The sequence below is a fragment of the Pleurodeles waltl genome, chromosome 5 (genome assembly GCF_031143425.1).
Source record: "Pleurodeles waltl isolate 20211129_DDA chromosome 5, aPleWal1.hap1.20221129, whole genome shotgun sequence".
Classification (NCBI taxonomy): domain Eukaryota; kingdom Metazoa; phylum Chordata; class Amphibia; order Caudata; family Salamandridae; genus Pleurodeles; species Pleurodeles waltl.
The window spans coordinates 375,909,802-375,922,646 of NC_090444.1; positions in this window are offsets into that span (position 1 = coordinate 375,909,802).

The window sequence follows — 12,845 nt, forward strand, 5'->3', positions numbered from 1 at the left end:
CAGTTAGGAAAGAAGTTATTTGTTAACTCTTTGGCAACCCATGAATTGTGAAACTCAGAAGAACTTGCCCAGTAACCTTGCTGGGACATTAGGAGGCGATAGCCAGGTGGTAAAGAAAGAAGGACGCATTGTATGATTTGACATACAAGCTAGATCGTGGCCCCCATAACTTACAAATTAATTTCCTGGAACATCCACGCATGCACACAATGGCCGAACACTACAAAGTATTTTCATATTTGACTAGACCGGGCATCCACATAGCACTATTACAAGAAACACAAATAACAACCAAAGAGGGATTAGTGCTATAGGGCAGATGGAGAGGCCAGGCATATTAAACCACCTACTCGGCCTACGATCAACAGGGAACCTGGCATTTCATTCCAACCCACGGATGAATTAATCACCCCGGAAGGCAGATACGCAGTGGTGACGTGTAAATAGAGGGCGGGACATAACGATAGTTTTTCGCTGGCCATGGAGCCTCTCATCAATTATGCAAGAGCAGGGATGGAATATCAGGGGCTACAGGTTGGAGGCCACTTTCACCGCATAGCTTTGCAGGTAATCTCTTGATCTTCCTTAAGGATACATTGGAGGACCTGGCAGAAATCCACACTGTTTCCAGCATCAGACCATCTCAAGTGCCATCTCCCACTATTTATGTGAAAGGACCACATCCAAGCATATATCCCACTTGAGTCTACTTCGCAGTGCTTGGTCTTTGCCCGAAGCCAGCAACATCAGCCCGAAATCCTCCAGAGGTGTTGGAATATATATATGCTCCTAACATGCACCAGGGTGTTTTTCTAATGAGCCTGTCAGGCCCTTTGGCCCCATTCCCTGTTTACCCACCCATAATGGGAGGAGATTTTGCAGACTGGCAAGCTAGATGGGTAATGGTTGACACTTGGAGGCACACACATCCACAAGAACACAACTATTCCTTCTTTTCAAGCCCACACAGGCTTCACATCCACTTAGACACATTCCTCTGCACCCCAGATATTCATAGCTTAATTCATTCCACAGAGCATTTGTTTTGCACAATTTCCAACCACAAACCTATACTCCTGCACCTGGGATGGACCCCACCCAGACCCTGTATTAAAACATGAAGGTTGAAACCCAATCACTGGAGGATCAAGCATTCCAAGGGGGGAAATAGGGCAGTGTTTTGCAGAGAACAAAGGCACAGCTACCTCTCTCTAGGCTGAATCAGATGCCTTTAAGGCAGTGATGTGGGGCCACTGCATAGCAGAATCAGGGGGTCAGAGGAACACTGATGAAGAAGCTGATGACTGCGGAATGAGAGCTGCGCAAAGATATACACCAAGCCCTCCTAGATGCTAAGGAGAAGATAACAACCCAGGTCAAACAAATTGGGTGCTTCAATTATTGACACTGTATGGTGTGCACTCATGGAGAACGGTATCGCATAGGTTCCCTACTAGTCCGGTTAGGTTTTCCAGCAAAGCGGGGATCATCAGTATTTGAAACTGAAATGGAAGGGGCCTACAGCCAAGAAGAGACTAACCACCTCTTCTTGTAGTATTACTCAGAATTGTATCAGAGTACCACAGTACAAGAAGCAGAGGCAACATTATTTTTCCTGAAGTTGATACCTTCATAGCTCCTCACAGCTGAGGAAGTGGGTGGAGACATTACTCCGCACAAGATAAAAGTGGCAATTAAATGACTGTTAAGTGGTAGGACACCAGGTATGGACGGGTTCCCGGCTGAGTTTTGTGCCGCACATACTGAGGAGTTGACCCCCAGACTTGCAGTCCTCTATGGAGTGACCAGGGAATCTGGGACCCTGCCTGACACCACAAGGGAGCCGTTGATAGTCTCAATCTTAAAGATCTTAAAGCCCAGAAAACTTGTGCATGATCGCAAAGCTTACTGGACTCCGTTGATGGACTACAAAATCATGAGTCGAATGCTAACGACTAGACTCCTCCCATTCATGACCAAAATGATACACCCAAATCAGGTGGGATTTATCCCATGCCACAATATAGCGCTCAACATCAGACTCATGAGACTTCAGCAGTATTTCGCTAGTCATAGAAAAGGCTTTTAATAGCCTTGATTGGGGTTATCTATATGATGTAGTGTTGTATATGTGGCTAGGGACAGGTTTTTTGGAGTGGACTAACCTGCTCAACGCAAACCAAATGGCTAAGGTCTGAATGTGCTGGACTCTTTCTAAGGGCTATGCAGTTGGCTGTGGGGATGACATGGGTGCCTCCTCTCACCTCTACTTTTTTTGCTGGCCATGGAGCCTCTCATCAATTATGCAAGAGCAGGGATGGAATATCAGGGGCTACAGGTTGGAGGCCACTTTCACCGCATAGCTTTGCAGGTAATCTCTTGATCTTCCTTAAGGATACAGTGGAGGACCTGGCAGAAATCCAAACTGTTTCCAGCATCAGACCATCTCAAGTGCCATCTCCCACTATTTATGTGAAAGGACCACATCCAAGCATATATCCCACTTGAGTCTACTTCGCAGTGCTTGGTCTTTGCCCGAAGCCAGCAGCATCAGCCCGAAATCCTCCAGAGGTGTTGGAAAACCTGCAGTGGGAACCTCTATGCTTATCCTATCTGGCAATTAAGGTTTATCATGACTGAGCCGAACTACTGGATGGCAATGTGGGACCGGCTATCAGATCCCTCTAGTCAAACATGGAATTTTGGAAGATGCTTTCTTTATCGATGGTGGACGCATATCCTTGCTGCAGATGGTGGCTCTCCACTGCCTGCTGTGCTTCTTTGGGGCACTCCCGACCTGGGTGCTACATTCTGAGACCTTTGTTTCTCTGATCTCTACATTCACATGGAGGACGGGTCACAGGAGGGTGAGTCTTTCTGCTTTACAATGAGTGATGGCAGCCAGGGTCTAGCAGACCCCAACTTTGAGGCACATTATACATTGCAGCCCCACTGCAGTGGTTTGTGCAATGCCTGGTGGGTAGGCAGAACCTAGACAGAGCCTTTGTACCGGGGATCTCAGACCTAACCAGAGTACTGCTGAGGGTAGGAGGTTCTTCAGCTTAGTCTCAGATGATCTCTAGGTGTTGAAACAGATGCTTTCAAAAACCACATGAAAAGATTCCTAACTCCCCTGATCTATCTATTACCATAGTAAGGGAACTGTAGGATCACTTGGGTCATCCACACTCGAGAACTTTATACTTTAATGATAGAAATACAGTCACTCCCTCCCTTCTTACGATTCAGGCATTGATGGAGAACACTCTTGCTACCTAGACACTACTTATCCCACTGGGGACATGTCTGGCATTAACTGATACTAATATACCTTTTGAGCAACTTTCAAACAACTCATGAGGGTTGGGGGAGGCTGGAACTGTTGTAGTTGATGTTGAATTTAACCCATTGGGCTAATGACTGGATGCTACAGAGGACATCTGTTGAACTGATGTAATTACATGACTCCACTAGAGGGAACACCAATGATTACATGGTGTAACGACTGTAAAAACCCAATAAAATTTGTTTCACAAAAAAAAAAGAAGGACTCTCACATTTCAAATCTTCTACACCCATGGTATGTCAGAGGGAGTGATCAACACCAAAACCCTCACATACTAAGGTAATGTATGAGAAAACCCTATCTGTAGGCTTTTATCTAGAGTAATAATAATCCACCTTTAAATATCTGCTGATTTTTTTATATGCTTTTTACAACCAACATATCATGCCTAGTGCCTTATCGTAACATTTCATTTGATTAAATATGTTTTTATTTGCATTTACATCTTGTTACAGTCTGCATAAAAATAACATTATGGGGGTCATTCCGACCCTGGCGGCCGGGGACCGCGGATGCACCGCCAACAGGCTGGCGGTGCATCCAGGCCAATTCTGACCGCGGCAGTAAAGCCGCAGTCAGAAAAGGGAAACCGGCGGTTTCCCGCCGGTTTTCCCCTGGCCTGAGGAATCCTCCATGGCGGCGCTGCAGGCAGCGCTGCCATGGGGATTCCGACCCCCTTCCCGCCAGCCTGGTTCTGGCGGTTTTGACCGCCAGAAGCTTGCTGGCGGGAACGGTTGTCGTGGGGCCCCTGGGGGCCCCTGCAGTGCCCATGCCATTGGCATGGGCACTGCAGGGGCCCCCTAACAGGGCCCCACAAAGATTTTCAGTGTCTGCATAGCAGACACTGAAAATCGCGACGGGTGCAACTGCACCCGTCGCACCCTTTCCACTCCGCCGGCTCCATTCGGAGCCGGCATCCTCGTGGAAGGGGGTTTCCCGCTGTAGTGTGGTCAGTTTTACGTATATTTTGCGCATTAGCTTCAGGCCTTAGGCCTCTGTGCACTTTGCCCTAAATCATTTGCTAACAGCTTAGAGCCTCTGTGCACTTTACTATAAATGCTTTCTATTAGGCTTCGTACTGTTATTTTACAGAATAGCCAGTTCTACGGTGTTGTTTTTTATTCATATCACACTGTTTTGCCTACTTCAGCACTGGAGTTCTTCATAACATATTCACTCTGTGCTTTAGTCAAGGATACAGTCTGGTACATTGCCGATAGACGTGGTAGGAGTCTAGACTTGCCATTCCTGCGTAGGAACATTTTGTGATCACGATGACATGTTAGTTATAAAATCACTTCCTTGTCCCAATACATGCAAGAGGGAGATTCCGACCAGGGAACCACAACTAGACGCTGACTGCCTCGTTGCAGATGCTGAACCAGATCACAGGCCTTTGCTCAGGTATGAGTGTGTCCGTCTCCCTAGTGATACAGAAAGGCAAGCTGAAAGCTTAACATGCTGTGCTCTAAATAGAACAAGCAGAGGGAGAGTAGAAACGGTTAGGAATTATGATAGCTTTATTTCTATGTTTTACTCTCCTGGTTACTATATCAATCCTACTATGTTGTATTGTTCTGGTTATTGCGGCTCACGCCTTAATATCTAAAATACAGTCGTTTTATTAAAACATTATATAAAACTTATACTGTCTTTGTCATTTGTATATGAGACCATATTGTGAATGAGAGAGTTGGTTTGGATCTGAGTGACCACGACTTCCCTGAGAAGTTCCGAAGATGTCATGCGCTCGGCTGCCCAATCATTTCTTCCCCGTGGGAGAAATGAGGCACTGCTAGTTAGCCGGAGCAACAACCGGATTTAGGGTGACAGAGTTCCTTACACGTGGGTCAGACTCAGTCCCTCACACCGTTATCGATCCTGCTGCCTAGAAATCCAGTAGTCTCATTTAGGATAATGAGAGCCCACGCGACATGGCGCCGCCAACGTTTGGTCTGGCTCTAATGTTTGGGTCCGACTGACTCTCTCGGTCTCGTATATATTTTGACTCCTCGGTTCCGTATGCGGAGACGTCCGTGGGGCTGAGGGTTTCCGCCACCACGGGTTGGGTACATCCTCATACTTTGTGGTTGGTTGTTCAAGCTTGAACTTTGAAAGGAAATACCCCGATATTGGTGTGCCTTCTCTGTCCTAGAGCTATTATTGTTATACTAATGGCGAATCCAGTTGTAGTAAATATACCGCTTAATATGCGATTGCCGCTCACGGGTCATCTGATAGCACATGGACTGACGGTCCAGGGGGGTCCGGTCACTTTTGTGGTGGACGCCCATGCAGCCTATAGATCAGAACTTTTTTATTCTTGGGTCGTATTTCCAGCAGCTGATGGGGGTACAAATACTTTTCACAAATATACTGTTGCGAATGTCCCTGGACAATACAGGGCTTATGCATACTTAGAAATACCTTTATCTTATCAAGAACACCATAATTGGCTTGATGGCGCCCTCCCACATTCAGTAACACCAGTAAGGTTAGGTCCGTTGAGTAATGATGGTCCGACCTGGCCTTTATTGGCTACATATACACCATATCCTGGAGTGGCAAATGTGGCAGTGGCTGAGGTGCGTCGTTTATATGTGGAATTAACTGCAACGTACAGACGATTAGTTCAGTTTGTGATGCAGACATTAAACACTAATGCAGCGCGTGCTGCTCCAGCTCACCCACATGCGGTGGTACCGGGAATCAATCCGGCCACTGTACACTCTGTAATGGGCAAAGTACCGGCTAAACGTGAGGAGACTCCATTTTGGCTGGCGCAAAAAATTAATACGCTGGAAGCAGTATTTCCCCATACGGGACCTCAGGATAAGCATAGGATTTTGACGATGTGTTTGCCGTATGGGATGGTTCCTACGGTGGATCTTTGTAATACTTGGGGCACGGTGTTTGCCGCACTCTATACTGCAGCACACGGTACACCGACTTTGGCTAATTTGCCGGAGGTGCTTAAACAAATTCAGGATGAGTATGGGGCTGCCCCTGCCTTAGATTTAGGCATGCAATTGATGGGTAATTTTGCCGCGGTTTCTTCTATTATTTTGAGTAATCTCAAGGGGGAGGCTGTAGCACTAGCAGTGCGAATGCGTCTTCGGGACGTTCCGCAGGTTAATCAGGAGCGGGAACTTCCGAGAATAATGGCTGAAACATATTCTAGTATTGGTCGTGATAGCCTAGGGGCTCGACCGCAGAAGCCACAGTTGCAGGGTAAAAATAATAAGGATAATTCTAAGCAACAGCAACCTGAGGGTGCGAAAAAGCGCTGGGATAAGAAACAGCAAACACCTAAGAAAGATGGTGGGCAGTCTCCGCAACCGGAGACCCCACAAAATAAGTATAATATCAGGAATAGGGATACTTTGATGACGCCTGATAGATATCAATACACTGATACGCGCCAATCTCGTTCCTTTCAGGACTCCTCGGAGAAAAAAAGTGAGAGAGGTGGGCGGTCAGAGCGGAGGACGGAGTACGTGAAACCGAGACAGGATTCACAACGCTCAGCGGAGGTTTCTATTAAACAAGAAGAGAAACCGCTGCAACAAAAACAGCAATTTAAAAAGAAAAAAGTGGCCGCAGTCTCAGTTAGACATGCCGCTCAAGAAGAGGGTTCTCTTGACGAACAAGACATGGGCGTTAGCGCTGTTAGACAGCGCGGCAGAGGTCACAATAGTTCGCCGGAGTCTTCTAGAGCATCTGGAGGCGAAAGCAACTGATGACTTCATACAAGTCGAGACGGCGGATATGCGAGTCTCTGCTCCTGATCAAGTATATCTTGTGACTCTACGATTAGAAGGGGACATTGACCGCGTTGTACACGCCATCTTTTGGGACCATGTGGTGAAATTATATGATGTCCTGTTGGCCGAACGAGATTGGCCACCTGACTTTGTTCGCGACTGTCCGGTTGGGGAGGAGGTTATAGCGCCTTCCTTTTCACCACTTGTTCCGAGAGAACTAGCGGAGTCATATGGTAAATCATGGGCTCTGGCACAAGCCCCCGCCCTATATAGAAATAATGTGGGGTGGGATAAACATTCACCTTATCATGTCATTCCCATTAAAGGAGAACCTCAGCCACAGCCGCAATATCCTATTAAATTTGAAGCAAGGGCATCGGTTCGGAAAATTCTTACACAATTGGAGTACCAAGGTGTGATTGAGATTTGTGTCTCGCCGATGAATAATCCCTTATTTCCGGTTGCTAAACCGGACCATTCCTATAGGATAGTGGTGGATTACAGACATTTGAATAGTCATGCACGCACATATGCAATACAGAATTCACATAGCGCTGCGCTTATGAATAATATAGTGCGTAAAAAATACAAAACAAACTTGGATATCTCGAATGGATTTTTCTGCCAGAATATAGCACCCGAAAGTCGGGACTATACCAGTTTCAGTGCGTTTGGCTCTCAGAAAAAGTTTTGTTGTTTACCTCAGGGGTATAAGAATAGCCCAGGACTGTTTTCGGCTCGTGTGACTGAACTACTGCACGAGTTGGACCCTGAGGCGTTATCATATGTTGATGACATTTATTTGACGGACGATGAGATTCTACAACATCTCAGTCGCGTATCGCGCATTGTTGTGGGTTTTGCTGATATTGGTTATAAGTTTAATTTTAAGAAATCGAAGATTGCCTTCCTCAGTGTTATTTTCCTGGGTTATGAGTTATCGAGTGAGGGCAAGAGCCTGGCGCCGCATTTTTTTGAGAAATGTGCTTTACTGCAGTCTCCTAATACGGTTCGGAAGCTCCAGTCTTTGTTGGGGTTTCTGAATTTTGGCAGAACTTACATTCCTGATTATGCTACACGTATAAAACCCTTATATGAACTGATTCGCCCGAATTTTTCAAGTAGATTTTGGACGATTGAGCATACACACATACTGCAAGAGTTGCAGAATGATCTCTTAGCGGTTAAACATTTACACACACGGGACAATAAAACTCATTTGGTCATCAGGGTGATTCCTGGGGCTGTTGGATTTACGTATGTCACCTTTAATGAAGGGGAGACAGTCCCGATAGCATACAAGTCCCACTTGTATTCTGCTGCAGAACAACGTTTTGCACAGACTGAGAAAATTCTCACTGCAGTACAGATGGCTGTGATCAAAGAAAGACCGCTAGCCCAGGGCCAACGCATAATTGTCGTTTCCCCAATTCCGGCCTTAGAGGCTGTTACAAAAGCGAGTGTTCCTAATTCGAAAGCTTTACACCCGCGGTGGATACAATGGGCTACGTCTTTGACGGCCACTGATGTGGATTATATATTTGACCCTAAGCTGCAGACTCAAGAATTTCTTCAATATGAAATAGAGTATCCAGTTCCTGCTGGCACATTGCCTATTGACCAATATGAAGTGGTCATGTATACCAATGGCTCTGCGCAACCGGCGGTTGGGACTAAACAACAGTATTCAGCTGCATGTGCGGTGGTGAGCGGGACTATGGAGGGGGAAGTCTTCTGCCCCGACATACTTATACTAAAACATTGGGAGATTGCACGGCGCAGCTGGCTGAGCTCAAAGCTCTTTTGTTAGCGTTGGAGCATGCAGAGCCGGCGATATTGACCTTGCTGGTCTGTGACTCCTACTACTGTGTGCAATCCTTCTATGAATATCTGCATTATTGGAAAATGAATGGGTTCAGAGATTCTAAAGGCAACACCATTAAACATAAATTGTTGTGGGGTAAGGTTGCGGGTCTGAAAGAAACGCTTCCTAAAGTCCATGTTGTAAATACACTTGGACACCAGCGCGTTGGAATACACGTTGCTGGGAATACTTTGGCTGATGAGGCTGCAAAGTCAGCAGTGGCTATCGCCACTGTAGCCGCGGTAACTCGTTCGAGTTCAAAACCAGACATAGCGATTTCGGCTGCCATAAAAGCTTCGGCTGATGGCACGCCATTTCCTAAAGGATTCCCTTTCTAAATATAGTTACTGCTTGAGTGGTGCACTAAATGCTGTTGTTCATATTCCAGGCATTGGTGTACGTGAGTTACCGAATATGATTGAGAGACCTCGATTAATTTCTACAGCACATGAAGGGGTGGCATCTGCGCATGCTGGTGTGGCTGCCACGATTTCACTTTTACAGGCCCGTTATTGGTGGCCTGGTCTCTATAAGGAGACAAAGCAGTATGTCCTTTGTTGTGACGTCTGTCAACAAATTAAAGCATCGTCGGCTAGACGCCCGCAGCAGACTCCTCTTCTGATATCAAATAGACCATTACAGTGTGTGTACTTGGACCATTGTGGTCCACTGACACCAGATAGTGCATACAAATACATATTGGTTGCTGTAGATTCGTGCTCCAGATTTGTGTGGGTCTGGCCACAGCGCTCGGCTGACGCTCGGACTGTTATTAAAGATTTGCGTATCTTTGTCGATACATTTGCAGTTGCGGCTTTTCATTCGGACCAGGGCCCTGCTTTTGCCTCTAAGGCATTCAGGGACACCATGGCTTAGTTGGGGGTCCAACTCCAATTCTCGTCTCCATTTCATCCCGAGGGAAATTCTGTCGTGGAGCGTTTAAATCGTGATTTAAAGCAATCCTTAACAGCCAGGGTTATAGGTACAGGTCGTAGTTGGCTAGCCCACCTGTATGGAGTACAGAGAGCACTTAATAACTTGCCTAGAAGGTCACTGGGGGGTCGTACTTCATATGAGTGCCTGTTCGGAACACGAATGTATGTTCCTGATCTAGATGGTCCTGGTGTGGAGGCGGCAGATACGCCCTTTGACATAAATGATCGTGTCACTGTTTTGCAGGATTTACAACAATTTCGTGAAGATAACTCTTCTGCGAGTGCTGCCTCCTCTGGAATTAAGGATGAGCCAGTAACACCTACTGGTTGGATACCCAGGATTGGGGATCTAGTGCGTGAAAAGGTCGCAGTAAAGAAAGAATTTGGTCCTTCTTATCGAGCACCTGTCCCGGTGTTGGGGGTGAGCGGCACAAGAACTGTGATTTTGCCGCCGCTGCAAGGGCCCAAAGGAAATCGTTTTGTTTCCATTGATAATGTCAAGTTACAACATGTGGCCGATTCTGCACAGCAGACCAAGAGGGGCACCCAGTAGTTCCGGCATCCCTCTCACTACTGGGGAAGAAGTCCCGCTGCAGGTGATTTGCACCGACCCTGTTTCCTCTGCGAGCTTGGGGAGGGTGGAAGATGATCTTGCGATTGTTCCACAGTCAACGATTGATATCGATTCTTTTTCTCAAGTTGCTGTTCGTTCTACTGATGTTTCTGAACATGTGATTTATAGCGTACCTAGGAGAGAACCTCCATCAGCTTCCTTGTTCACTGTTGCACCTTTTGCAAGAACTGCCTCTGGCTGCTTCAACGACGCGGATGCGGCTGTATCCAGCTCTTCGTCTTCGCTGTCTTCAATCTGAGGTCCACGTAAGCTACTTAGTTGGCTTAAACGTACATATTTTGTTGTTCCTTGGAACTATTTGTGGCTTTTTATGGCTGTACTGACTATTTTTTTATCGTTGGGATTTGTGGTTACCTTTTTTCTGGTAATACATGGTCATTTTCTTCCTGATCGATCAGACATTGAGCACGTGGAGACTGTGTTGAGGCCACATTTTTCGTCTCATATGGTTCGAAGAGACTTATCCAATGTGAACATTTCTGCAATACCAATTCCGGATGGAATTGTGTGGGATAAAGTAATGTTTGATATATATGGTCCCACTGAATTGATTCAAATACCGTATGTTCTTAAGTTATCAATGAATGATATTGTTATTCCAGGCATTGTTTCTGATGATTGGGATGTGAAGACAGTAGATGCTATGCTAAAAGATTTGCAATATTATACTGTCTATGACGATGAAGATGCTTACCAATTTAGAGATAATCATGGTGATATGTTTTGCTACACCTATTATGGACACCACTTTATTCACAAAGCGAGTAGCCCTAAGTCCATATTTAATTATGTACAATGGGAACATTGCTCGACTCCTCCACAAGGGAGTTCGAAAACGTATAATGATAAATTTGCATATTTTTCTGGGCATGATCAGCGAAATGCTAAGTCTTACTATTTTAAAGTGACACCGTATTCTAATAAGCAAATTTTGTTGACCGATACTAAATTACTGTATTCTAATTCGTTTGTTTCTAAACTTTCGGTCGAAGGATATGAATACTGGTTGAAGACTGTTGACTTGAAAAGTGTTTGGGGTACGAAAAATTGGCAAATGCAAGGCAGAGATACATTATTTCGAGCATGCATTATCCCTGTGCAAATGATTTTCCTCAATGACACAGTACAACAGACTAGTTGTTTGGGCTTGGCGTCGATTAGAGAATTGACTTTGCCTAGTATACCTGTCCCTTCTAAATTAAATAACTGGCAGCACTATGTGAATGCTACTTTTAGTGAATTTACGCATTGGGTCCAGAATGGTACGCTTAACGCTTCATCGTTACATCCGGGCGGGTGGTTATTGTGGCCTATAGACACTAATCAGTGTCATCACCGTTTTGTTACCTCTTCTGGGGGGTTCAGGACTAGTAGGGCAGACCCTCGTTACATTTCACCAGAACATGCTGATATAATAACTACATACAGTGTGGGGAAACTTTGTCAACAATGGTTGAAGTACTCCACGCTGGGTGCAGTTAAGTCACACCTCAAGTTACTGTCTAATGGTACTGATTTACAAGATTTCTTATCAGGTCCCAAGGTGCCCCGGAGAAAAAGGTTCTTATACGAAGTGTATAATGAGTTTTGGAAACTTTCCCAGCAGGAGGCTGCAGCCCGGTTAAGACAGATTGATCGAGAAAATCTGCTGCAGACTTTGGCCCTCATTCTGACCCTGGCGGTCGGTGATAAAGCGGCGGCCAAGCCGCCAACAGGCCGGCGGTCTAAAATATGCAATTCTGACCCTGGAGGGAACCGCCAACACAGCCCGCCGTATTAACACTCCGCCCGCCACGGCGGTACAAACAAACAGCGCGGCGGTCCCCGCCAACAGCCAGGCGGCAGACAATGTACCGCCCACCCTATCACGACCCACCAATCCGCCACCTTTTCCGGGGCGGGAGCACCGCCGATAAGAACACGGCGGAAACAGACTACGAACGGGAAAACGCTCACCTCTACGCACTCCACGCGAGATTCCGGCAGTATGGAACCAGAGTTGCAGGTCATCCCCGCACTCCTATACCTGCTCTTATACCAGGAGCACGCCCGGCGGCGCGGAAGACATCGGTGAGTACTGCACCTATGACACAGGGGAGGGAAAAGATTACCGGCACACACCCACCCACCCACACCCACTACAACACACACATCAATGCATTCCCACAGATCACTGTCACAACCCACAAACCCCCCCCTCCGAAATAATGCAAAGACCAAAAGAAGAGATCATAAACGGGCAGATATATTGAAATATGTACACCAGTAATCCCAATAAATAAATAAACTATGTACAAAATAT